The sequence below is a fragment of the Sparus aurata genome, chromosome 11 (genome assembly GCF_900880675.1).
Source record: "Sparus aurata chromosome 11, fSpaAur1.1, whole genome shotgun sequence".
Taxonomy (NCBI): domain Eukaryota; kingdom Metazoa; phylum Chordata; class Actinopteri; order Spariformes; family Sparidae; genus Sparus; species Sparus aurata.
In genome coordinates, this window is record NC_044197.1 from 17,132,964 (window position 1) to 17,158,293 (window position 25,330).

Consider the following 25,330-nt stretch of genomic DNA (forward strand, 5'->3'; position numbering starts at 1 on the left):
TTAAGCGCACTGAGCGGTGCAGCGACAGGCCACGTGGGCTTATGCTGTTTCCCTCAGGTCGACGCTCTTCTCGTAGATGCTGCTCGGACCCTCAGAGCGGTTCAGGGTAGTGTCTGCGAAAATGGAGAGAGTAAAGCAGTTAAAGATAGGATACATGTAGTATCAGTCTGTTTTGTGAAGACTGTTTCTTGCAGACTTACCAGCAGGCACACAGTGGAAGCCGACAGTGACAAAGGTGGTCTTGACAGGGAAGCAGCCAGGCAGGCAACGCAGCACGGGCTCAACAGAGTAGCATTTGGATTCCTGGCCATGAATGTTTACCTGTTTCTCCAGCTGCACAGATTCAAGCTTCATACGGCACTCTGTGAGAGAAAGGTGTTGGTCATCATTCCGTGTTCAACAGGCTTGCTTTCACCAAATTGTTTTGGAAAAGAAGAAAGAAGGAGGGGCATTTATCTAAAAATAGGTGTTGCTGTCAATGAACCATTGTGTCTCACCAGTGGTGTCCCTACAGCTCTCGGCGGGCAGGACCCAGGAATGAGCATAACTGACTGCGCTCTTGGTCACACGTCCGTTGGGTGTGCGGTACTCCTGTCTGACTTCCCCATCAGCCTTTCCACAGAGTCCACAGGTTTGTCCCTTCATCCAGTCCACCACTTTTACCTGCATATGAAGATCGAACCAAAAGTGTCATCGAAGTGCAGCAGCTCTTGAAAAGATCTTTATCTTTTCTCTCTAAGGTCAAAGTTTTAAGCCTCAAAATCCATTTAAACTAATACAACATTGTATTTAAAGGAAAGTATGTTAATTTTACAAAAACTTTAACATAGTTAATGTTGCATTTACCGTCCATGAGTTCCTGTCAAAGTAGAGTTCATGAAGACCAAGGCTGGGAGCGAACACAGAGATGCCCTCACCCGTTTGTCTCATCTGGATTTTGGCTGACCGAGCAAACAACCAGATCATAATCCTTTACTTCAAACCAACTTAAATACATCACTTGAAAATAATTGAACAACTTTGTCTACCTGTAGGATGCTGGTAAGGCAGGTTGTTGATGGGTATTTCCATTCCATTGACCTTCACAATCACGTTAGTGTTCCTCAGGTACAGGTCAATATCACTATAAGCGCAGAAGCATAAATGTTATTTAGTTTTTCTGCCTCGTGGATGGAAAAAACACAGCCTCAATCTTTTTTTCTTAATGTACACTCACATGTCAGCAATTTTCACATTGATGTGGTTCTGTTCAGTGTGATCCTTCTTCAACAGAACCATGAACTTCAGCTCATTGGTGCAATCCTGTGCCAGAACTTGGTAGCAAGACAACGGCATCTTGTTCTTGTATTTCCTGCCATTGAATGTGGTCAGTGTGTCTCCACTGAAGCTACACTCGGCTATGAAGAGAGAAAATTGTTAGTGGTTAATGTTTGTGCATTTCATATTTAAACAAGAAGTCAAGTCTTACCTGCGGCAGCCTTTGCAAACAAGAAGTGGACTTGATCAGCTAAGCCATCGAAGGGGGTGAGACCTTTGATTCCATCAAGTGGCAGAGGGTAGGGAAGATGCAAAGCCAGCTTATAGACAGTACGCTGGGGACAGAATAATTCACAATTATTAGAAAGAAAATGCAAAAACAAATCTGACTTGAAATTTTGGGAGAAGTACTGTATTATTGTTACTGTTGGAGATTTCCAAATCAGGTCAATGGTCTTGTCGGATGTGGCAATCACTGCCAGTGATAGCTGATTGGCGCTGTTTTTCTCCTTTTCTTTAATCAAGCCAGGCACCAGGTTAGCAGGAATGAGGTCGTACACCCTGTAAAAGAATTTCCAAATGTCAGACATTTCACATAGTCTGTTATGCATGTGAATAGGCTAACAGACCACTGGAAGTTTCATACTTCTTTGCGTAGCGTTTAATGGTAGAAGGGAGGTCTTTCCAGGCAACTCTGACACGAGCTGCAGGGCTTGGACCAATAAGACCAGTCTCAGCTGTGATCATGGTGTCGTACTGCTTGCATTCTGCTCCCCAGCTGACTTTAGCCTATTGACAGACAGAGGCAATGATTTTAACAATAACCTTTTTAAATTTTCTCCTGGTTTCCATATAAGCCAGACAATATCTTACAGTGACTTTGTGCTTGCTAAGCAGAGCTCCATCAGCACAGAGCTTCCAGTTGTTGTCGGCAGCCAAGGCAGCCAGAATAATCTGAAGTCTGGTGGAAGGTTTGTCCGAGTACACTGCCAGCTGGTATCCCATCACCTTATTGTCAGCTCTGACAGCACGGATGATGATGGCAAAGGCAGGAGGTGCTTCATTGCCAAGGAATTTGTTCTATGAGAACGATCAGGGTTAATTCACAGTACATAAACAAAACCCATTAGTGAAAAGATTTGAAGATGTTTTTTAATTTGTTTAAAAAGATCCACCTGTTTGGTGAGGGCCTCAAAGCTTGCGGCACTGCTTCTGCTCTTTGAAAGTGATGCTGCTTGAGACATGAGAGCCTGCAACAATAATGCAAGGAAGTTAAACACCAGCCAGGAGAACACTGCAACATAGGTCGAAACATGTTACAGCTGTGAATTAAGCTGCACAATACATTGTCATTGTTTAAAACATCATCTAAACATACCTGCTTCTTGTGGTCCTTCTGGAACTTGTTGGGATAAGCCACTCTCTGTTCAGAGGAAATATCTTTGTCAGATCCCACACTTAGTGTTATTATACTATATAAATAATCTTCAGGTGTTTACCATAGAAACACGAGCACTAGAGCGAGAGGAGCTTGAGCTAGCACTGAAGAGTGATGCAAGGTGTAGTGGGAGACTACCACCCGTATCCGTCAAATTATTCCACTATCAGACCCTGTAAATCCGCTCAATGGTTAAAATCCAAATTAAAGGAGAAACAGCCCAGATTCTAAGTCCAACTCAGAGGTGAAATCCACTCAGAACCTAAGTCCAGACCAGAGGTGAAATCCGCTCAGAACCTAAGTCCAGACCAGAGGTGAAATCCGCCCAGACACTAAATCCCCAAATCTGCTCCAGAGACTAAGTCCCCAAATCTCCTCCAGAGACTAAGTCCAAAATCAGAGGCGAGGCAGCAGGTCTTCAGTCAAAAAGGTGTTTATTATAAATCCATTAGATACCCCCAAACAACTGAGAAATCTCCCCGGATCACCCCCTTTTATACCTGGGGTCAGTGTCACCAACGCCCCTCTTGGACCACCCCCCTCGTCATGATGACGCGAGACTATCATCTTAATATTATTTTTTTAATATCTTCCCTAATGGCTGCAAAGTGTCTCACCCAGGCCTCTATCTTGGCCTCGGGTGCTCCCTCACTCCAGCCTTGTTATTATAAAGGGAGCATCTGACCTTGGTCCCACATCAGGCTCATATTCACTGTTAGCACACAACTGTAAGGTGTATTTCTCAAATAAATTTATATGCATGATCATGACCCAGTTTATATTTGTCATGACTGTAGATCTGTTTGTTGTGTTCTTGTCTGGTTTTGTCTTGTGTTTTCTTGTATTTGATTTCCATGTCTCTGTATCTTGTCTTGTGTCTTGTTTTTCCATACCCTCATGTGTCCTTTAAGTTCTCCTGTGTATTTTCCATAGTCTTCCCTTTAACCCCCCGCCTGACAGAATGACCAGACCTAAAATGGACCCAGCAGACTACAGCCTACAGCTTTGTAGGCTAGGGGACAGACTGTTGGAGGTTGTCAGTGGCGAGGCTGACACAAAGAAGAAGCTAAGAGCCATAGCAAGTTTTGATAAAGAACTGTTTATTAGGACTTGGTTGAAGGAAATCCCATGTGTCGCACTTTTTATAGCGGAGCTGGCTAACCTCAGAAAGGCCTTGGTTTCTTCAGCCACAGCCAAGCTACCAGCCCATGCCTCAGCCCATGCCTCAGCTAAAATGTCCCCTTTTTGTGGAACCCGGCTGGCCTACAAGGCCCCACCGAGAAAGCGACCAGCCCGTCCACGTCCTGGCTCCCTGAAGTCAGGCTCTGGGGCCCAAACTCATGCCTCAGCTCCGGCGCCAGACCATGCCTCAGCTCCGGCGTCAGACCATGCCTCAGCTCCGGCGTCAGACCATGCCTCAGCTCCGGCGTCAGACCATGCCTCAGCTCCGGCCACAGACCACGCCTCAGCTCGATTCCCAGCTCCTATGTTGGCTGCCCAGCCGATGCCAGGGTCATCCTGGGTCATCCCCTTTGACGGCATGGCTGACAACGGTTCCAGCTGGCCCTCAGTCGGCGGCCCGGTCGACACCTGCCAGTGGCCTTCAGTCGGCGGCCCGGTCGACACCTGCCAGTGGCCTTCAGTCGGCGGACCTGAAGGTGCCTGTTCCTGCCAGTGGCCTTCAGTCGGCGGACCTTATGGTGCCTGTTCCTGCCAGTGACCTTCAGTCGGCGGATCTGATGGTGCCTGTTCCTGCCTGTGGCCTTCAGTCGGCGGACCTGATGGCGCCTGTTCCTGCCTGTGGCCTTCAGTCGGCGGACCTGATGGCGCCTGTTCCTGCCTGTGGCCTTCAGTCGGCGGACCTGATGGCGCCTGTCCCTGCTCCTCGGTCGGAGGCCCGGCCGAGGCCCGTCCCAGCTCCTCGGTCGGAGGACCGGCCGAGGCCCGTCCCAGCTCCTCGGTCGGAGGACCGGCCGAGGCTCGTCCCTGCTCCTCGGTCGGAGGACCAGCCGAGGCCCGTCCCAGCTCCTCGGTCGGAGGACCGGCCGAGGCCCATGCCAAGTCCCGTCCCAGCTCCTCGGTCGGAGGACCGGCCGAGGCCCGTCCCTGCTCCTCGGTCGGAGGACCGGCCGAGGCCCATGTCAAGTCCTGTCCCTGCTCCTCGGTCGGGGGACCGGCCGAGGCCCATGCCAAGTCCTGTCCCTGCTCCCCGGTCGGAGGACCGGCCGGGGCCCATGTCAAGTCCTGTCCCTGCTCCTCGGTCGGAGGATCGGCCGAGGCCCATGTCAAGTCCTGTCCCTGCTCCTCGGTCGGAGGACCGGCCGAGGCCCATGCCAAGTCCTGTCCCAGCGCCTCGGTCGGAGGACCTGCCGAGGCCCGTACCTGCTCCTCGGTCGGAGGCCCGGCCGAGGCCCGTTCCTGCACCTCAGTCGGAAGCCTGGCCGAGGCCCGTTCCTGCACCTTGGTCGGAGGCCCGGCCGAGGCCCGCTCCTGCACCTCGGTCGGAGGCCCGGCCGAGTCCCACGCCAAGTCCAGCGCCTGCACCTCGGTCGGAGGCCCGGCCGAGTCCCACGCCAAGTCCTGCGCCTGCACCTTGGTCGGAGGCCCGGCCGAGTCCCACGCCAAGTCCAGCGCCTGCTCCTCGGTCGGACGCCCGGCCGAGTCCCACGCCAAGTCCAGCGCCTGCTCCTCGGTCGGAGGCCCGGCCGAGTCCCACGCCAAGTCCAGCGTCCAGCTCCCGTCCAGCTCCCTGCGAACCTCTGTTGGTGGTCCGGCCAAGGCCCAGGAGGGTTTCCCAGTCAGCGATCCGGCCTCAAGAGGGCCACAGCCTTCGTCTTCGCCGCCGGCCTCCAGTGGGTCCCAGCCCACATCTTCGCCGCCGGCCTCCAGTGGGTCCCAGCCCACGTCTTCGCCGCCGGCCTCCAGTGGGTTCCAGCCCACGTCTTTGCCGCCGGCCTCCAGTGGGTCCCAGCCCACGTCTTCGCCGCCGGCCTCCAGTGGGTGCCAGCCCACGTCTTTGCCGCCGGCCTCCAGTGGGTGCCAGCCCACATCTTTGCCGCCGGCCTCCAGTGGGTGCCAGCCCACGCCTTCGCCTTCGCCGCCGGCCTCCAGTGGGTGCCAGCCCACGCTTTCGCCTTCGCCGCCGGCCTCCAGTGGGTGCCAGCCCACGCCTTCGCCGCCGGCCTCCAGTGAGTGCCAGCCTACACCTTCGCCTTCGTCGCCGGCCTCCAGAGCGCCTACGCCTTCGCCTTCGTCGCCGGCCTCCAGAGCGCCTACGCCTTCGTCTTCGTCGCCGGCCCCCAGAACGCCTTCGTCTTCGTCGCCGGCCTCCAGAACGCCTACGTCTTCGTCTTCGTCCCCAGCCTCTAGTGGGTCCCAGTCCACGTCCCCGACCTCTAGGGGGCCCCAGCCCACGCCCCCGGCCTCCAGTGGGCTCCAGTCCTCGCCTCCAACCCTCCTGTTTGTTTGGACCTTGGCCCTCCTCCTGACCCCCCTCCACCCTCCCAGCCTCACTTGGACTCATGTTTTGAGGGACATCTTGGAGCTGTCCCTTGAGGGGGGGGGGGGGGGGTACTGTCATGACTGTAGATCTGTTTGTTGTGTTCTTGTCTGGTTTTGTCTTGTGTTTTCTTGTATTTGATTTCCATGTCTCTGTATCTTGTCTTGTGTCTTGTTTTTCCATACCCTCATGTGTCCTTTAAGTTCTCCTGTGTATTTTCCATAGTCTTCCCTTTAACCCCCCGCCTGACAATATTTGCCACTACAGTCCCCCCTTTGGTCCTTCAAAAAAGGACCAATACTTCAAACTTTAACATCAGGGAGTACAATCATCTTATCATCGTATCACAAACAATAGTATAAGTATATTGTAAATAAAACATAATATAAATAGTTTCAAACAATATAAATGCAACCCCCTACAAGACTGATATGAGTATCAACCCATAGGGAAGTGCTTCAACTATCAAGAGGATAGCTGAGAGCTCTCCCTGAGCCATCTTCTGGACCAGCCCTCAAACAGATGACCCGGTGATATTCATTGACAGATCTCTATTCTGACCTGGCAACATGACAGGGGGAACTTCCTCTCCTTAACTGTTCCGGAGAGGTAACTTCCCTGTAATGTGGCCCACCATCTGGCCTATTCTGTGGGTGCAAACAGATTATGAGTACAGCAATAAACCACACATTGTAATTAACCTTTTGAAGGCACTCTTGTTACTGTAACACACAAGAATCGAACTCTTGGTGAATGACATCACTCAACACTTCTAGATTTGTGTTTTAAGTATGCATAATAAGGTAACTTGTGCTCATGTGGATATAGCATAGAATTTTAAGAAAATTTAAAGGAAAGTATAAGATTACATAGACAAATTCTTTAACCTCTATGGATTAGAATATTATCTAGACATACCTTGCGAAGGTAATCCTTATTAGGTCGGTTCAACGAACACTTGATCAGTAATTATCAGATCATTGACATGAAACACCTACACCACCTTTTGTTTTTGGGAAACTTTTTTCTTTTCTTCTGGTATTTTTTTATTTATTCATTTATTTATTTATTTATTTTCCGCCCATTGATCCAATTAGATAAAGAAAGGTAAGAGCTCTATTCAATCTTAGCAGATGGACTTACTTGATACGACACACTTGGGTGATGTGATAGCCTTAGTGACATGTTACCCATGGTGTTCCCTCGTTAGTGTGGCGGCCCTGAGGCCAACATTCCACCAGAGCCCCTATGAACTTACTGGTTTCTTGTAAACCACACTGGTTTAATACCTTTCTTGTGCTTTTTACGGCACTCAGCTTTCTGACATGACCTTCATGAATGAGTGCCCGCTTACCTTTATCAAACACTCATTTCATCATCACAACACATTTACAACATCTGATCTCACACAACTGTGTTGAATCCAACAGATCATTGTACAATTGCTGGAAGTCCAGGAGTGGACAGCAACTTTAGCCAGGCTTGCAGCCTTGTTGGCACATTTACCAAGTTACATTTTGTCCTCCATCCATGATGTTGATGACTTCCTGGCTGCTGTGAAAAACCAGGGCATAGGACATAAGCTTTAGGCCAGGATATATGGTGAAAGGATTGCGGCTCTGATTGAAAATTCAGCCTTCCCACATCATCTGCGGCGATCTCATCCTATAGTCTTGGTTGGGCTAATCACTGAGCCCTCCTACCTCGTGGTGTGAGCCTCTATGCGACATTGTCCTCTCTCTCCCTCAGCGTCCGGGCTTGCTGGGCTGGATTCACACATTTTTATGGTGGTAGCATTGCCCCCATTGGTGGCCGGATACCAGGTGTTATTGCTGCACTTCACCAGCCGCACCACATCTGTTATGGTGGTTGTATTTCTTTGGCTTACATACTCCAACTCCGCTCCTCGTGCTACACAGAAAAAGGAAGATTTGTTTATCAAGTTTACATACCACAGGTGGCATAGCTACGGTGGCCCAGAGGTGTCAGGCCAAATATAAAAGCCACCACAACACGAATACAAAAGCCACAACACAAATACAAAAGCCACAACACGAATACAAAAGCCACAACACAAATACAAAAGCCACAACACGAATACAAAAGCCACAACACGAATACAAAAGTCACAACACGAATACAAATGCCACAACACGAATACAAAAGCCACAACACGAATACAAAAGCCACAACACGAATACAAAAGCTACAACACGAATACAAATGCCACAACACAAATACAAATGCCACGACACGAATACAAAAGCCACAACACGAATACAAAAGCCACAACACAAATACAAATGCCACAACACAAATACAAAAGCCACAACACGAATACAAAAGCCACAACACAAATACAAAAGTCACAACGGAAGTGACCCAAAACGGAAGTGACCCACAACGGAAGTGACCCAAAACGGAAGTGAACGGCAACGGATGTTGACAATACGGCGGATTGTTGCAGCCATTTTAGGACCCGTGTGCTGGCTGTCTCTGGGCAACACAGAGTCCAACTTCGTCGCTGACTTTCCTCCAAGCTCTCTCCTGTTTTGTCCAAGTCTCTGTGTATCTGTTTCTGTCCCGGAGCTCCCGCACTCCGGTCTCTTTATGCGTAGTGTGGTAGTATAGTACGGAGCTAACGAGCTTCGGGGCGCCGAGCACAGAGCATTAGCCCCAGTTAGCACAACAATAGAGCAGCTAGCTTTTCTCGCTTGTTGTGTCACTCCGAGCCGGGGCTGCAGCGCCGACAGCAGCGCTCCGGTCTGCTCCCCGAGCTCTGTACCACCATACCGCTGTACACACATACAGAGACCGGACAATAAAGGAGAGTGCTTGGAGAAAATCGGAGAGGAAGTTGGACCACTTGCTAAGTTATTAAAATATGTGTCTGTTACTTGATTACAGCGGTCTGTTGTACTTTATTATGAACCACAGTAGCACAATCACAGCTGTACAAATGTACGCCACCATGAGTGACAGCAGAGATGAGGAGTTTCCTCCGCCGCAACAACTTCACTTGCAGAATGATGCCAGATAATTCACAGAGAAGGTGGCGAAGTTTGTGAAATTTTCAACCCGGATTTTTGAGAGGAAGGAATTAAACGTCTGTCCCAAATAAACGCCTGGTCTGTTAAGTGATTGAAACAAATAAACGGCCCGGCTATTATTTGATATTTCACGGTATGATAACTCTCCCGGCCGGGAAGAGAGACATGCATCACAGTGCTCAGCTGCAGACACAGCAGAGAGGTGACGAGATGCGACTCAAGGCTCAAGGCCACTCAGCGTTACCTTATTAAAATATATATATATATATATTTATATATATATATATATATATATATATATATATATATATATATATATATATATATAAATAAATATAAGCCAGAGTTATGGAAATGAAGGACACATGAATGTGATTGTGCTACTGTGGTTCATAATAAAGTACAACAGACCGCTGTAATCAAGTAACAGACACATATTTTCATAACTTAGCAAGTACAAAGCTCGGGGAGCAGACCGGAGCGCTGCTGTCGGCGCTGCAGCCCCGGCTCGGAACGACACAACAAGCAAGAAAAGCTAGCTGCTCTATTGTTGTGCTAACTGGGGCTAATGTTCTGTGCTCGGCGCCCCGAAGCTCGTTAGCTCCGTACTATACTACCACACTACGCATACAGAGACCGGAGCTCGGGAGCTCCGGGACAGAAACAGATACACAGAGACTTGGGCAAAACAGGAGAGAGCCTGGAAAAAAGTCAAGGACGAGGTTGGACTCTGTGTTGCCCAGAGACAGCCGGCACACGGGTCCTAAAATGGCAGCAACAATCCGCCGCATTGTCAACATCCGTTGCCGTTCACTTCCATTTTGGGCCACTTCCGTTGTGGGTCACTTCCGTTTTGGGTCACTTCCGTTGTGGGTCACTTCCGTTGTGACTTTTGTATTTGTGTTGTGGCTTTTGTATTCGTGTTGGGGCATTTGTATTTGTGTTGTGGCATTTGTATTCGTGTTGTGGCTTTTGTATTCGTGTTGTGGCATTTGTATTCGTGTTGTGGCTTTTGTATTCGTGTTGTGGCTTTTGTATTTGTGTTGTGGCATTTGTATTCGTGTTGTGGCATTTGTATTCGTGTTGTGGCATTTGTATTCGTGTTGTGGCATTTGTATTCGTGTTGTGGCTTTTGTATTCGTGTTGTTGCTTTTGTATTCGTGTTGTGGCTTTTGTATTCGTGTTGTGGCTTTTGTATTTGGCCTGACACCTCTGGGCCACCGTACATAGCTGTCTTTCTTTTAATTCGATATGGGCATATTTGAGAGTTCGAACTCCATCCATCCAATTTCTGTGCCATGTGCATTGCACAAATAGCAAAACATGTTGACATATCTGGACAGTCACCTCTTTGACTTCCTGGCAGTGGCATGAGCAGTGGTATTCTTTTGGCGTTGTAACATGCAATACTGTCTGTCTTTTCTGTGCTTTGTGCACTGGTTCAACTGAGTAGGTTATCCACTGCTGAAACATGTCTGAGTCCCACTGTGCAGTTCTTAGTTTGACCAAATCTCCTTTTTTTCTCACTTACTCATGAGTCAAATCCATCTACTGGCTTCTATTGTTGTCATTTTCTGATTTGTTTCTGTGTCCTGACATGACGTGTCTGTGCATATTACCTGTAATGTCACCATTCCTTCTCTTGGCAGTTAGTGGTGCAGGGTAGTCCCACCTCCAATGTTTACCTGGAACGTTAGCTATTGTGCTGTCGGTGGTAAGTGCATAATCATATGTATCAGCTTTTACATACAGAAGATGTAGTAGTTCTCCCATTTTTTTTAAGGTGACTATGGCAAGTACACAATTAACATGTGTTGTGATAATAGTGGCGCATGTCATTAGGATTTCTCCTTCTTCCTCCCCCCTTGCGAAACCTGAAAGGGTTAGCAAAAGAGAAAGAAAACAAACAAATTAATCTGAGTCAGAGAACACTCCGACTCTGGCCTGAATTCAGGCGTGGGTGGGTGGTGTACGTCTTGCAGGCCGGACAGTCCTGCAAGTGGTTGTGCTGGCGGTATCTTCCTTTGCAGCCTCTCCGACACTACTATCAGTCTTTCACCTGTTGGAAGACAAGTCTGTGGATTTGAGTTAAACCCCGTAAATAGTCCTCCAAATTTCGCTCCAGCTGCTGAAGTGGTGATCCCTCTATAGGGTCCCTGCACTGTGGCAGTGGCATTGGGCGTCCAGTAAGCATTTCATGCAGGGTTAGATGGGTTAGTCTGTTAGTTTGCAAGCGCATAGAGATTAGTGCCAATGGCAAAAGCATCTTCCCAGGTGAGTTTACCATTAAATCAGCCATGATTTTGGCTATTGTTGTTTTTAATACACCATTGGCACATTCTACTGAACCTTTATATGTATGTTTTTATTAGATGTTTGATGCTTCTGTAGTTCAAATGATGATTTTACTTCTTCTGTAACAGGTATGTGAACCTTGATGTGAAAATCATGATGCAATCAACACAGACACTTTTTATATATGCTTTTTTAAAGGATCTCAGTATTTTCAATTAGTACTTTACCTGTTTCAGTTCTAATATCAGCTTTACATTTCTTATTTATGAACACACCATTTGGGCAACAGAGTAGGTTGGTCAAATACTACTTCACAACAGCCTTCTTCAGCTCACACCCTGTACTTAGAGAAAAAAACTGATCATAGCGTTTACTTGAATATTAACTTGGCTTAAACTGTATTTGCAACACAATTGGTTATAATATTTGAAATAGCAGCTTATATGTAATCATCAAATAAATGTATTTATCACTGGCATATAGGTATTCACTTCAGACAACAACCGCTAATGAGACAGCATGCTGGAAGGGGCTTGAAAAACCACAACAAAACCTTGCTGTGATAAAAAAAAAAAGAAAGGTTCATTGAGCTCGGACACGCCGACAGTGAGGAGAGAAAGGGAGAGCGATTATGTCATACCGGACGTGCAGTAGAGCGGTGGGGGCGCTAGGATCCCCCTCTCACACACACCAGGGGAGGAGCAATGGAGCTGCAGTTAGAAACACAACTTTTCAGCACACAACTCCCTCAGCCACCAGCGAGATAGGAACCCGCTCTTAAAGTAATACAAGTCCCACCCGGGGATGTCTCCTCGGCATTTAGAAACTCTTAGCCAGCGCGAATAGTATTCATAAGCCAAAAACAACACATACATAAACAACAATCTCATAAATCACACGCAATACTAATATATCTATTAGCACACACGTTTTAGACCAGAGCTATCAAGTTTGTCTAATAACCTTCAAACCGTTTGACTACTGCAACACACTTAACCACTTATTAACAGCAACACAAATTTCTTTAGAACAGCAAAATGTCCTTAACACCTGACAGTTACATCAGCATAAAATCACACAACATTGCGAAATAGCACAATTTATTTTAGGAAACACATATCTTTCCAGCAGACTTTTCAACATACAGTCAGGACACAGGTAGTTGACAACACACAGTCAACAACCTCATACACTACTTTTTAACTTTATTAAACCCCCATAAGAATGCTCGAACATTTATTATTGATTTTACTGAAACTTTTTTTGTTGATCTTCGATTTTTGTTAACAACTAACTTTTATTGTTGTTTATTTCAGTTCAGATTGTTCTTTTCTGGAGTTTTGGTTCTTGCATGCGTTATTCTTACATCTCCTTTAATTTACTTTGATTTTAGATTATTTATCCAGTGTTTGCCGTCCATGGACTTAAGGCTGTATTTTAATCTGCATTTCCCTGTCTTACAAATACCTAAATTGCCTGAATTGTCTTTTTTTTCAGAAGTCCATGGTCTCAAACTCCTACTTTAATCTTTATCTCTAATCAAAAAATGACTCGTTATCAGAATTCATGCACTCCGGCAAACCAAACCACACAAACATTTCTTTGCATAATTTTGCAGCAGAAAATGCTTTCCTCACATCATAGTTTGCACAAACATCACATTCTGCTAAAGTTTTAACTACTATATTTGCACATCACAAATGACTTTTACGCCATAAACTTTTCTGAGGGTCTTCTTGAGTGGTTTTAATAGCACCATGTTTTGACCACACTGACTGTTCGTATATGCCAGCCTCGTTCTGGGCTACTATTAAGGACGGTAAAGTGGTGAGTGGTTCACAGTTTTCGGCTGCCATCAACGGTCCAACACATATAATGGTTTCAGCTTGTTCAGTGGCCTCATCGGCCGGGCTATTGCCTTTGGCTATTAGGGAACTGCTCTTTTGGTGTGAAGCACATTTGATAATAACTGATGCACTCTGAGAAAACCTCCCTGTTTCCAGATATTTCCGTGTATATGACACACTGCATATGCATACTGTGAGTCTGTGTATACATTTAACTGCTTGCCTTCTGCCAATTTGCTTGCTACAGTTAAAAAGCTTTCATTTCTGCAAGCTGTGCTGAGCATGGTTGGGCAAGCTAGATTATTTGGACTGTGGTAAATGTATCGCCTGGCAGCATCTGTACGATTGCATAACCTGCGTTGTTGCTTGTCACGTCTCTGAAGAAGGACCCATCTACAAACAGAGAGAGATATGTTGTTATTGGTTAATTATGCATATCTTCACGTAGTTTCAGAAACACATTTGTGGCTTGAAGGCAGTCATGTGGCATTCTATCTATCGGTATCATCATCCGTGTTGCGGGATTAACTGTATTGCAACATTAGATGTTCAGTTGATGCTAAGAGCACAACTTCATAACCCAGCTTGTGTAAGCACAAACCTTGGACTGGTGAGGAGGGCATGTATCTGGTGAGACGTATACAGTTGGTGTCCTATGGTTACTGTTGAGGCTTTCTTAAAGCAAAAGCTGCTGCTGCAAGTCCCTGGCAACAGGGAGGCAGACCAGCATCAATGTTATCGAACTTGGTGTTGTAGTATGCTGAAGGTTGCTTACCAGTTACAGTGTCTTGCATTAAAACTCCACAGGCAAACCACGCCCTATCTGCAACATTTTTAATTATTTGTTCTTTTTGGTTTTCAGAGGTTAAATGAAACAGCATGAAAAACATGAACAGTTTGAGGACACATAATTATATCAGCTATGGTCAACTTTTTGGCAGCTACTACAGCCCTTTGATAATTTCACTATAGCGCTCTTTGTGGTGGAAGGTTGTTTTAATTTATGATCTATTAATGACTATTCGCCACCATGGGGTTAAATTTTTTTTAAATAAACCACTCCATTTCAGAAATGTGTCTTATTTCCATGATTTATTTTTTCTTTAAGGGATGTCTATGTTCTGGGAGGCCTAAAAAATGAAAAAAATTAATGAAAAAAAGCTTAATCTATGGACAACAATGGCCTGCTAAATCCAATAAGGCAATCGTTTGTTTTCGTTCGCAGTTTTGGAACAAAGTTGGATTGGAGAAGAAACTCTATGGCATCCACATCCATGTACAAAGTTTACCATTGATAGTGAAAGCAACCTTGAACTGTGAGTCAGGATAAACAGGAATGCTATAATATGCATTTGTTAAATCAATAACTGAAAACCCACAGTCATTAGTGTTACAACATCTTAATTTATGACCCTAAAGTATTTTAAAAATCTCCACCCCCCATTTTGGTTTACTTTCAGGCAAGATGGGGGAGGTACATGGTAAAATGAGGGAATCAACAATGGCACCCTGATAAATGAGCAATGACCTTGACAGCCCTAGGGCTGAGTGGATATTTTCTTACTGGATAACAACAGAATGTGCATCTTTTATATTTCTAAAAATCAAATTTGCTTAGAGCCCTAACACTATCAAATACTGCCAGAAAGCAAAGCTTAGCCTATAACAGTCAATCAGTGTTTCCCTCTTTGTGTGTGTGTGCGTGTTTGTGTTTCTGTGTGTGTGTGTGTGTGTGTGTGTGTGTGTGTGTGTGTGTGTGTGTGTGTATGTGTGGTTCCTGTCTATGTGCTGCTCAAAGCTCTGACCTCTGCTGTCTCCTTTGGCTGTGTCAAGATCCTGGGATCCTGGAAAATGAACAGACACCTTTAGCTGGTGCATGCAGCCAGGATTCCTCTGGATCTCTCCCTTCTTGATGATTAAGCTCAGGGCTCCCATAACTTTCCTTTTGCAGCATCAGTCTTCTGGTCAGTGCTGTTGCACTTTCCTTGATAATTCGATGCAGACCCAGTTTCCTTTTCCTCTGGCTGTTGAGTAGTGCCTGCCATCTTTGTCCACTTTGGACTCTGTGGGCCACCCGACTTAAGTCTTTGTGTCAGGTGATTCCTCTGTAGCCTCCTTCAACTTGTTTGGCTGACATGGTCTGTGTACAAAACACTTCTGGATCTCAATGATAGTCTGCTTCCTTGTTTGCCTCGGCATGGGGTTGGGGAATATCATCCCCTTAGTGATCTCGAGTCCGCACCCAGTAGTCAGTAGAAGCTGCTAGTGGAGAAAAAGGCTTTTTTGGAGAAGCAAGGTTAATTTGTGACTCATTTTAGAAGATAGAAAGAGGGCTGAAAAGTCATGGTGTATTGGTTCCCCTCCTTCCTAGAGTCATCCTGGGATGCCTGACCTCGTGTGGAGAAGGTGTTGTTGAAAGAAGGGTTGTAGGTGTGGAGACAGCAGGGAGGAGGTCTATTCCTAATTCTACGTTGTTTCTACTTTTTGTTACTCAAACTCTATGTTCCCATTACTTTTTCAGTCCCACTACTGACTAAATAAAAAAAAAAAAACTTTGTCAGTCTATCTTTTTCCTTCCCTACTTTCCTTTTATCTTTTTACACTATCTTAAACATTCTGTGCTTAATGTGCCTGTTACTGGAAACATCCTGTGGGTGACATAGTGCCAAAGTTGAACATTTTCAACCACATTTTTCCCCATTTGTCTGCTCTTAATTCAGCAGAGCCTGTAAGAGGGTCAGATAGAGCTTATAATTTCCCGCTTTTGTTCCTCATGTTTTCAACTGACTCACTGGGACAGATGTGCTTAAACTTTCAATGGGCTTATCATTCACACAAAATTCACAATCACTCTGATCTTGTGGCCCACCCGACTTAAGTCTTTGTGTCAGGTGATTCCTCTGTAGCCTCCTTCAACTTGTTTGGCTGACATGGTCTGTGTTCAAAACACTTCTGGATCTCAATGACAGTCTGCTTCCTTGTTTGCCTCGGCATGGGGTCGGGGAACATCATCCCCTTAGTGATCTCGAGTCCGCACCCAGTAGTCAGTAGAAGCTGCTAGTGGAGAAAAAGGCTTTTTTGGAGAAGCAAGGTTAATTTGTGACTCATTTTAGAAGATAGAAAGAGGGCTGAAAAGTCATGGTGTATTGGTTCCCCTCCTTCCTAGAGTCATCCTGGGATGCCTGACCTCGTGTGGAGAAGGTGTTGTTGAAAGAAGGGTTGTAGGTGTGGAGACAGCAGGGAGGAGGTCTATTCCTAATTCTACATTGTTTCTACTTTTTGTTACTCAAACTCTATTTTCCCATTACTGTTTCAGTCCCACTACTGACTAAATAATAATAAAAAAAACTTTGTCAGTCTATCTTTTTCCTTCCCTACTTTCCTTTTATCTTTTTACACTATCTTAAACATTCTGTGCTTAATGTGCCTGTTACTGGAAACATCCTGTGGGTGACATAGTGCCAAAGTTGAACATTTTCAACCACATTTTTCCCCATTTGTCTGCTCTTAATTCAGCAGAGCCTGTAAGAGGGTCAGATAGAGCTTATAATTTCCCGCTTTTGTTCCTCATGTTTTCAACTGACTCACTGGGACAGATGTGCTTAAACTTTCAATGGGCTTATCATTCACACAAAATTCACAATCACTCTGATCTTCCCATACAAGCGTAGGGTTGGATCTCATCAAGCACACACTTACTTTGGGTAACCTATTCAGCCAGGTGGTTTGTATGACACAACTGTAGTATACAGGCAGTATACTAGTCACTGAATGTCACCTCAAAGTTTATTCTTTATACTTATTTCATATATATATTTTCACTCATACGCCCATTTTATTGTAGTGGGGCCTTATATAATACTGTACTGTATCATATCATTATTACAATAGCTCATATTGAATCATATTATATTTTCTTTCTATTATATGCTATTATATTATTATCTGTTATCACGTTTGCACAAATCACTCCTATTTAATTTCTTACTCATCTATAAGGATTATCTAGAACTCTTTTGTGGGGTGGAGAGTTGCTAATTCTCAGAAGAATGTTAGACTCCGTGTGATGAATCAGATCCCTTTAATACATGCTGCATGGAGCGCTCTAGTCCGCTAAATGTAACTGACTTAACCACAACAGAGTGGAGGTCACATACTTTTATGACAACTCATATCTTACTCCTTCTCAGAATGAAGACCCCCTGATGTTTTATTAGGACAGTAAATTTCATCTTATCTACCTTCCTGTAACCCCTCATGTAGAGATAATTGCCCCTCATATGACTTTCTGACACACCAAAGGGGAGTCTCTCCTACTCCTCTCACATCCTGATCATATTCTTTACAGCACATTGATTACTGAATGGAAAAGTATGTATTACCAACTTAAGTCAAATGCCACAACTTTTGACAAATTTCTTGTTCAGTTTGCTAATGTCCAATTTCCTCATCAAAATATGTTTGTTCAAGCCAAAAATGCGTTCCAACACCTTGAGTTTCTATGTCCTGTTCAGTGGCGTAATAGTCATCAGTAATTATTTCATTTTTTATTTTCATTTTTCATGCTTGTATATGTGTTATCACCCACCACTGTATCCTCATCACTTAACTTATTATCATATTATATAATTCTATTTTGTCTAAAATGATCAGTTATATTTATTACACTTCTCTTATTATTTACTATTCCCACTTTTCTCTTATTGTTTATGAACTATTATTATACTATAATTATTATTATTATTATTCATCAGCGTGGTGATAGCCCCCAGTGTTAAGCTAGCATCTTACCTTTGCTCGACTAGGCACCTTTCAAAGTCATTGTCAAAAAATGTTGGTCAGCAGCAAAATTAGAGAAATAAGAAAAAGAGAAAAAAAGAGGAAAAAGACAGGCTTTGTTTTGCTGTGGAAGTTAGAGAGCTGATTGGTATATAAAGTGAAAAGTTTACTGGAGCATTCACCTATCAACTGGAAGTGATCATGCCATTAATATTTGACTCGTTTACAGTGTTTTTTACAAAATGCAAAAAAGTATTGTGTTCTGAAGACTTACTTGGTTTCAAAGAAAGACTCACAGAATGCTTTCCAGCCAGTTTGTAAAGGGCAATGTCCCTGATGAAAGCGGCATTGTTGGTGGCCACCTTGAAACAGCTTCTCATACTGAGCGGCTTTGGTTTTCACAATGTCCACGGCTTAGGCCACATCTTGCTTAATGATCTCTGAGGACTGTAGCTATGACATGAATGAAATTATTTTTAAGATGTTGATAGTCTTTTTAGTTATTATAAAAGACAAATATTAAATGCTTACAAAGCTAGCAGAAGCAGATGCAATCTTAGAAGAGAGAATCTCCCTTGAAAGAGGCTTCAAGACTTTGTCAGGGATAGTAACTGACTTAACCACAACAGAGTGGAGGTCACATACTTTTATGACAACTCATATCTTACTCCTTCTCAGAACGAAGACCCCCTGATGTTTTATTAGGACAGTAAATTTCATCTTATCTACCTTCCTGTAACCCCTCATGTAGAGATAATTGCCCCTCATATGACTTTCTGACACACCAAAGGGGAGTCTCTCCTACTCCTCTCACATCCTGATCATATTCTTTACAGCACATTGATTACTGAATGGAAAAGTATGTATTACCAACTTAAGTTAAATGCCACAACTTTTGACTAATTTCTTGTTCAGTTTGCTAATGTCCAATTTCCTCATCAAAATATGTTTGTTCAAGCCAAAAATGCGTTCCAACACCTTGAGTTTCTATGTCCTGTTCAGTGGCGTAATAGTCATCAGTAATTATTTCATTTTTTATTTTCATTTTTCATGCTTGTATCTGTGTTATCACCCACCACTGTATCCTCATCACTTAACTTATTATCATATTATATAATTCTATTTTGTCTAAAATGATCAGTTATATTTATTACACTTCTCTTATTATTTACTATTCCCACTTTTCTCTTATTGTTTATGAACTATTATTATACTATAATTATTATTATTATAATTCATCAGCGTGGTGATAGCCCCCAGTGTTAAGCTAGCATCTTACCTTTGCTCGACTAGGCACCTTTCAAAGTCATTGTCAAAAAATGTTGGTCAGCAGCAAAATTAGAGAAATAAGAAAAAGAGAAAAAAAGAGGAAAAAGACAGGCTTTGTTTTGCTGTGGAAGTTAGAGAGCTGATTGGTATATAAAGTGAAAAGTTTACTGGAGCATTCACCTATCAACTGGAAGTGATCATGCCATTAATATTTGACTCGTTTACAGTGTTTTTTACAAAATGCAAAAAAGTATTGTGTTCTGAAGACTTACTTGGTTTCAAAGAAAGACTCACAGAATGCTTTCCAGCCAGTTTGTAAAGGGCAATGTCCCTGATGAAAGCGGCATTGTTGGTGGCCACCTTGAAACAGCTTCTCATACTGAGCGGCTTTGGTTTTCGCAATGTCCACGGCTTAGGCCACATCTTGCTTAATGATCTCTGAGGACTGTAGCTATGACATGAATGAAATTATTTTTAAGATGTTGACAGTCTTTTTAGTTATTATAAAAGACAAATATTAAATTCTTACAAAGCTAGCAGAAGCAGATGCAATCTTAGAAGAGAGAATCTCCCTTGAAAGAGGCTTCAAGACTTTGTCAGGGATGATGGGAATGATTCTTGCAGCAGCAAGATCCTCAATGTTCCTTGCCACAGCAAGAGTCTCAACACTGTTGAAAGAAACAGAACTTAATAACATGAGCTCAAAAGAAATCTTCTTCTTACAAGGTAAAGGCAATGTTTTAAAAGATCAGACTTACTGCACAGCTGCAATGTGTTCAGGGACAGAAACAGGTAGAGCTTCGATCTTAAAGTTGCCCTCAGTGATGTCAAGTCTTGCAGCGATCTTGGCTGGCACAATCGAGTTCAGTTTAGCTCTTGAAATTAGCACAGCCTGGAGTATGGCAGTGTTAACACCCATCACAGCAAATGTGTTCACAGCAACACTAGAAGCAGAGGACATTTGTAAGTTACACATCATGACATGTTCTACTTTGAACTCATTCATGTGTCAGATGTTATATATGTATGTATACCTTGGTTTGATCTCAGTCTCAAGCTGAATGTCTGTCTTCAGAAGGTGAGCCAGAAGGAAGTTTTCCGGCAGAGCTGGTGTTGTGGTGGCCTTGACTAAGTACAGATAAACCTTTGCATCACCGCCTAGTATAATACCTGTAACGATCTTGTTTCCACTATTAGATGAGCAAGACAACACCGTCTTTTAATGACAAAAGCTAGATTAGTGGGATAAGTACCGTAACAAGCTAAAATGTGAATGCTTTATAGCTTCTGCTTACCTTGTACAGCTGCAGCAGCCACAGCAGCAGTGTACAGACTGAGCTCCATTGGAAGACCAGCAGCAGTAGGCAGGATACGCCTCACCTCAGTGGACAGCAGAGGCTTAGCAACATGGAAGGAAGCACCAGACAGCAGAGCCTTGATGGCATTCTTACCAAATGTTTGCACAGAGGGGCCAGTGGCAAGCTGTAGGGTGGAATTTAACATTACTTTTGTGTCTCACAAACAAATGTGATAAGCAATTTGTCATTAAATCGGTTTTGATGTTGACTTTGGAGTCGTACCGCAATGGCCTGGTCAATTATGGATTTGTCAATGTTGGCAAAGGCAATTTCCTGTCCAAAGAATTTAATGTAGACAGAGGCCAGAGGTGTTCTGGCGGGTAGAGACCTCAACTCAGAGAGCTGTGGAAAAAGGGAATACATCATCAAACTCATCACCATTTTATCATGCACCATTATACTCTAATCTGTCCTTGTATTTGTGACTTCCTGGTGTTTCATTGCTTACAGCCTTAATGACACGCTTCATCTTGCTCATCCTGTCGACATTGTTGAGGAGTGCAGGGTTTTTCAGAAGAGCCTCCTGGAGTCCCTCAGTTCTGACTCCAACCTAGGACAAATTCAACTTGTTAAAACATCACATTTCTGATTTCATAGTTTGGACAGTAGGTGCTTTCTTCACCTCTAGAACATCAGCAGCAGCTCCAGCAAGGTAGGCGACATTGCAAGCTGCAGCTCTGCAATGAAAACATAAAGATCTGAGTAAGCAGACTTGAGGAGATAGACTTGATGAAAAAGGGGGATCAGACAGTGCTCTTACACTGAGGCATGGATAGCAGCGGTGCTCCTGGTCAGGGACTTCATGTGTGAGTAGGTGAAGCCTGCTACCTGCAGATTCTCTACTTGCTTCACAATGTTGGCAAGAGTTGTCACCAGACCCATGGCAGGCCTTGTCTCAAACAGCAGGATGCATGCAAGCATACGCAGCTCAGGGTGAAGAGCCTTGTCCATGTACAGCTGAAGAGCCAGTTTCTTGATTCCCAGGAGACAGCAAACTGAGTACTGAGTTTTATGTAAAAACTAGAATAGCTTGAAATACTCTTCAGTGTTAAGAGTTCACCATTTTGGGCTCCTTCTTTGCAATGTTCCTCAGAGCCATGATGGCATCAGCATGGACTTTCATGGGAAGAGAAGCAGCTGCAGTGCCGTGGATAGGCAGGAATTTTGTGATTGGTTTAAGGCTAGAAGGATGGCCAGCATTACCCAAAACCTTCAGGAGCAGGCTTATTTCCTGGGTGTCAGCTTTAGCAACAGCATCTGCAAGGAGGTCCAGGATGGGCTGATGAGGAACATGAGAAATTAAAATATCAATTAGTCATGCAGAAATGTGCAGAGTTTAAAGTATATGATAATAACAAGGTTGAATCACCTTGATGAGTTCTGCAGGGCAGACAGCCATCTCAACACAGTGCTTGGAAATCATGGTACCATAGCCAAGGAGGACGATCTCACGCAGAATTGGGCTTTCCACTATTTTGTTGTTAGCTACCAGGGCCTAGAAGAGAGCAACAGTCAGAAATCTGTTGTGTTTCCATTCTTATTGCCACCAGAATAACTTGCTTTATTGTTTATAGGTTGATTACTTGTTTATACCCACCTCAACCTGCTTGATGGCCTCGGTGCTTGCTGTCACCATGTGAATGGATGCAATCAAAGCCTGAGCTGCTTCAGCAACAGTCAGCTCATCAGCTGAAAATTTCTCCTTGATGAATCTCAGAGCTGCAGGAGTTCCAATGACAAGGATGGCATCCAAGATCCACTGTCTGGAAGATGAAAATGGAGTGAGTGAACCTGTACACGTGCCATATATTGTTCATCATATATCTTTTTCAAATGTTAAAAATCACCTGTAGGCTGGTCTTGTTCTGTACTTGCTCCAGAGCATTTCCAGGTCTTCAAAGCGGGCTGCACGGAGGAGCTGAATGAGTTCCAAAAACTTAAGAGGGGCATCCTCGTGAACTCTCTCCACATTGTGGCTGACCAGATGGTTCAGAGTCTCTACAATCTACATGTAAGAACACAGGATTGAAGAGGAAGTCATTTAATGTAGTGGAGATTCACATATTGTCATTCATGACTTCACCGATTTTTGAAGAATTCTGAGACAATACCTGGGTCTGCACATTGTTGATCTTGATGAGCTGGATGGGTGCCTGAAGGAGCTCGGTGGAGAACTCGTACTTCAGAGATCCACGGTGAAGATACTGAACTTCGATTGGTACAATTTGAGCCTTCTGGATCTCAAGGAACACCAAGGATTGCCTTGAAAGTAATCAGAGAAAGGTTCATCTGCAGCTCCATCACCTCCAAACAATAACCTATCACATTCTCAGTATCTTTTGACATACTTGGTCTGCATCTGAGCAGCTCCATTCATCTCAGTGAAAGGTGAGAACTGGATTAGTTCATTGACAGCTGCCTCAAGGATCACAATGCCACTAGAAGCTGGCCTCAGGATGTAGTTGTATGCTGTGGCTCCCCTTAGGTTCTTTGAATCCTGTGAAGATGAACCACAAAGTTTCTTAATCTCATGTAACATTTCATACTTTTGCTTTATACAAAAAATTTCTTGATTTTACCTGCTGACACTTTGCACATTTCTCAGTATATGCTAACCCCATGTCCTTCATGATCTTCTCCTGACAGTGATCCAGATCCCTGGTCTTTGTCAAAAGGATGCGTTCAGCCTTTTCATCTTCAGCGATGGCATAGAGGGTCTTGCACACACCCTGAGCTCCAGCCTGAAGAGAAGAGAATACATTAATGGGGAGATTCAACTTCCTGTAACTGATCTAGGTTCAGTACTAAAAGATCTCTGACAAACCTCCTGCAACTCATAGATGTTGTGTGTCTTCTTGATGTTTAGCTGAAGGACATTCAGGATACCTCTGTAAACGTTAAGCACCATTGTGGAGACTCCCTCAGGGGCGAACATTTTCCCAACACCACTGGTGTACTAAAACTTGATGGGAGTCGAGAGCTGAGCTGCCAGGGCTGAAGTCAGCTTGGCTGCTGGGATTAAAGGGTCCTTGGGCCAGACGCCACTCAACTCAAAGATTTCAGGTTCCACAAGCTAGAGTGTGCAAATGAAATTTTATTACATGTCAGTTTGTGTTTAATATCAACATGGATTGTTTTTTTAAACATGATTCTTATCTTTACCTTCAGCAGGTATATATTTTCGGCTGCGGCACTGATGTGAACTTTACTGCTGATTTTGAGCCCGGCTTTTGCCAAACCCTCCTCAGGCAAACCGCCTAGGAGCAACGTCTCGTACTTGTAAACATAAGTTCTGCCAGCAGCAAACTCAGGAGCTGTAAGAACAGTTTCACTCAGAGAAGTGAGAAGTATTCATCCGTGTCCCCAAGAATAATAGAGTTATATCTGGCATCATGTTGAACAATGAATTATAAAATAGACAGATTGTACCAGGATAATTTACTTTCAGCTAATTTAGCTGTGGTAAATATTACACTTTATCGACTTTTTTTCTTTTTTTATCTGTTACCATATATCAATTGAAAAAATGAAAGAAGATCTTAATAAAGTACTAAACTTACCAAGGTTATGAGGTTGACCAGCTGAAACAAAATGTAAAAGAATTCAGCAATCCATCATGTCAATGGCAAAGCTATTGAATTTAGCTTCTTACATTTCATTATCTTTTTATTACATTTGAAAAATCCAATTTTAAACTTTAACTTAATTCTTGGTATTATAGTATTATAAACTGGATAACAGTTTAAAAACAATGGACAATGTGCTATTTAAAAAAATTATATGATACACAACATTTAACTTTAAATTCTCTTTTGGAAACAACCATTTCACAGAGATTATTTTAAAATGGCACAAAATGTAAAGTATTTTTCAGTGTCTGATACAAATTGATACAAAAATCCTCCTTTCGTAAAAACTGAAGTCCTACTCACCCACAAGGGCCAGCGTCAGGGCAAGCACGAACGCTCTCATGGCTGATGGGGTTGTGAACATCTGCAGTCACAGGCAGCCTTTTAAAACAAAAATTCTGCTGATGAATCAAAACCAGGATGACATGGAAGCACATCTGATCAATACACTTCATTAGATAATTTGGTTATATCACCTTTTAGAACCTTTGGCTTTTCCAGCATGGGTCAGTATGTTAGTTAATGAAAATTTAGGTTCACCTGACCTTATTCTCCTCAAATCTGCGAGGTCAAAGTTAATCATCCTGTTTCAAAATGTTTGCTGTGTCTCACAATTCATTTGACAGTAATATGGAAGAAGAAACCCCTGTTTTCCTGTAATAATCCTTACTTAATTTGAAAATATCACCTTTTTTGGTAGTTACTCTATGTTCACTTATTGGTAAATATGTTGTTTTTATTTGATATAACATATAACAGAGGAACATTTTATTATTTTTATAATTTTATAATTATTATGTTTTTATTTTATTTATTTATTTTAATTTAATCAACAACTTTCAAAAATAATATATTCTGAATACACTTAAGGAGTTTAACAGTTAGTTACAACCTTTTCCCAAAGGATGA

General features: G+C 43.7%; 1 pseudogene; it reads right to left on the reverse strand.

Annotated features, from left to right (window-relative positions):
* Nucleotides 1-24,764, reverse strand: LOC115590805 (vitellogenin-like; annotated as a pseudogene).
* Nucleotides 24,765-25,330: the final 566 nt, after the last annotated feature.